The sequence below is a fragment of the Lepus europaeus genome, chromosome X (assembly GCF_033115175.1).
Source record: "Lepus europaeus isolate LE1 chromosome X, mLepTim1.pri, whole genome shotgun sequence".
NCBI classification, from domain to species: Eukaryota; Metazoa; Chordata; class Mammalia; order Lagomorpha; family Leporidae; genus Lepus; species Lepus europaeus.
Window position 1 is genome coordinate 22,721,453 of NC_084850.1, and position 3,285 is coordinate 22,724,737.

The following is a 3,285-nucleotide window of genomic DNA, read 5'->3' on the forward strand; positions in this document are numbered from 1 at the left end:
CTTTTTGTCGTAGCACACTAAACGCGCTCTCTCTCTCTCTCTCTCTCTGCCTGCGTGGTCTCCAGCACGCTGACTTCCTTGTGTCTACGTTGAGGAGTGTGGATTTTACTGGACCCTGAGCCAGCAAAATACAACAAGGCAAGAGACCCCAGAGGAGGGCAAGGCGCAGCTCCCCCGAGTTAGATTACAGTGGGTTTTGCTTGCTCTCTCAACACAAATTATTTTGCATTGTTATGCTGTCATGGAATACACACAAGCATGATTTCCATTTCATAATTTACGTGGCTGATTGCATTTACTTTTACTATTATGATACACTGTTGATAGTAACCATGATTCCCCCTTCTGGAAAATCCACAGACGTGTACCTTGCCCCCCAAGAGCCTCACCATGCTTGTGATGGGAGAAGCGTCTGGAAAGTTAGAAACTCCAAATAAGATGTGTACCTTAGGGTCTGGCACTGTGGCTCAATGGGTTAAAGCCCTGGCCTACAGTCCGTATCCCATATGAGTGCCAGTTCGAGCCCTGGCTAATCCACTTCTGATCCAGCTCTCTGCTATGGTCTGGGAGGGCAGTAGAGGATGGCCCAAGTCCTTGGGTCCCTGCACCCACATGGGAGACCCAGAAGAAGCACCTGGCTCCTGGCTTTGGATTGGCCCAGCTCTGGCTGTTGTGGACATCTGGGGAGTGAACCAGCTGATGGAAGCTCACTCGCTCGCTCTGCAATTCTGTCCCTTAAATAATTTTTTTTAAAATAATAAAAAGAAAAGATGTGTACCTTAAACTTGCTGACAATGAGAACCTTTAGAAGCTTCAACCTGAGATCTCTCCCGGCATGGCCACCACAGATGTTTATGGAATGAACATTCATTTCAGTATCGGAATGTCCAGCAGATGGGGTGAAAACTATGCATTTTCTCGCAGACCACCGGTACCATGCCCGTATCTATACGGCAACAAGGCTACCAGGTACTGGCCAATTGTCCTGTCTAATCTTCTACTAGTGGCGCACTCATTAGTAATTTACAGTCCACTACATCACACAGATATCACATTATTTTCTGCAACTTGACCAACAAGAAAGTTTTATTCCCCAAACTTGTCTTGCACTTGTTCATGAGTATGGGGCAAAAATGTCTAGGCACAACAGCAAAAATTGGGCTGTTTACAAATGGCCCCAAATGGACCAGCTCTCTGAATGAGTTTTCTCCCTAACTCCCTGCTCAGAGCAATCCAAGTCCTAAATTACCAAAGCGAGATTAAATATTTTCCCAATGTTTCTGTCACATGTATTTTTTCAGTACTTTAGGAAAATCCATGTGCTGTATATGTACATATCCAAGAAGAAAATGGAGTATTTATTTTGGCAGATCTGTTGCATTATAAAGAATGTGTCACATTATTTTTTTTTTCAGTTGAGAAGCCATTGGAGATCATCTGTCTAATATCATGAGTATTTAAAATACAGCTTGGGGCTCCCAAGGAATGAGAATCTCTTCCAAATTAATTGCCACAAACTTTTTTTCCATCTCTTTAGTTCCCTAGGTTGCTGATAAACTGTGTTGTTCTTTCCTAATGTTAATGGTTTCGTTTGCTGCAATTTCAGATGTTCCCTTAGTTCTACGGCACCTGATGCTGTGATGATTTCCCAACATGGCTCCCTCATGTGAATCTGAGGAAACTTGGGGAAACTGGAGATGTTGCCGTCAACACCCTCTCACTATCACCAGCCCTGCCGCCGTGTCACGAAAACCCGAGATTACAGTAAGTGCTGTAATGCCCACCCCGGGCGTGTTCTTAGGTCTATGTGAGGGAGTGTTTTGAACAGTTTGATGCATTCCTTAAGAGTTTCATCAGCACCAGTGGTTGGATGTGATGAGATGAGATCAAGAACCGGAGAACACTATGGCATGCCCCAGAGGAGGGGGAGGCCCCTGGGCATGCTGGGGCCTTTGTAACCGCCAGGCCCTGTTGGCCTAGCATGCTCAGGAGCTTACCTGTGTAACCGCCTCCTGCCTGCCCACCCTCATAGGTCCGTATTTCATCCTTGGGGCCCAGAGGTCGCTGTCAGAAGGAAGAGACCAAGACAGAGAAGAAGGGACGACTCTGGCTTCGTCTCACGCTGACAATCAGTGTGCCTTTTTGAAGAGAACATGGACTACTCACAAACAGCCACGGCTGAGGCCACATGACCACAGCTGAAAGAGGTTACTAATCTGCCTCACCTCATCTCTTCATTGATTTTTCCCGAAATGGCCTTTGGTCAAGACTTTCCATCGGTCTGACTGTAACAGACAATGAGTGGGCATCCAGTCCCCCCATCTTCTGTATCTCGGGGCTCAAGACTCTGTCTCAGATATCTTGCAACATTGCTCTTCTTGGTCCCTTTTGCTTCATTGCTTAGCTAGGGCTGAGGTAAGGCCCAGAGTGATGTCCATCTATGTCAGTCCGCTCTAGGGCACTGTCACATCCAAATGGATCACCTGCCAACTGTTAGTCACAATCCGAGCTTTCGAGAGGGTACACACAGGGCCATCAACAGTTTAGGGGCGAGCACGGGTTGCAGGCCAGTAGGACACTAGGAGCAGGAGGAGTGTCTAACGGGAGATCAGATTCGGTACAGCCAAACCGTGAGGAAAGCTTAGGCCTCCCAAGAGTTGAGAAGAACAGCTGCAGCCTGTGCTATGAGCTGGCCACAGACCTAAGGAAAAAGGCACTCGTGTCCTCCAAGAGCTTGCCAGGCCCATCCACCCAGTTAATCCTGATGAGAGCGCTTCAGTGACCGCGAGCCATTCTCCAGCAGGGAGGCAGGAAGTCCACCAGCCCCTGTGCCCGCAGCCAACACCCAGTTCCCATGGGAGCCCACCGCTGGGCTGTGACATGGTGAGTCACACGCCTGCTCCCACGACCAGGCCCAGGCCCCTCATACAAGTCCATGCAACGGGGGCTGCTGCTGTGGCGTAGTAGGTTAAGGCTTCGCCTACAGCACCAGCATCCCATATGGGCACTGGTTCACATCTCCACTGCTCGTTTTCCAATCCAGCTCTCTGCTGTGGCCTGGGAAAGCAGTGGAAGGTGGCCCAAGTCCTTGGGCCCCTGCACCCACGTGGGAGACCTGGAAGAAGCTCCTGGCTTCGGATCGGCGCAGCTCCGGCCGTTGTGGCCATTTGGAGAGTGAACCAGAGGATGGAAATGCTTGCACTTGCTAGCTTTCTCTCTCTCTCTCTCCCTCTCTCCCTCTCTCTCCCTCCCTCCCTGTGGCTGACTCTTAAATAAATAAATACT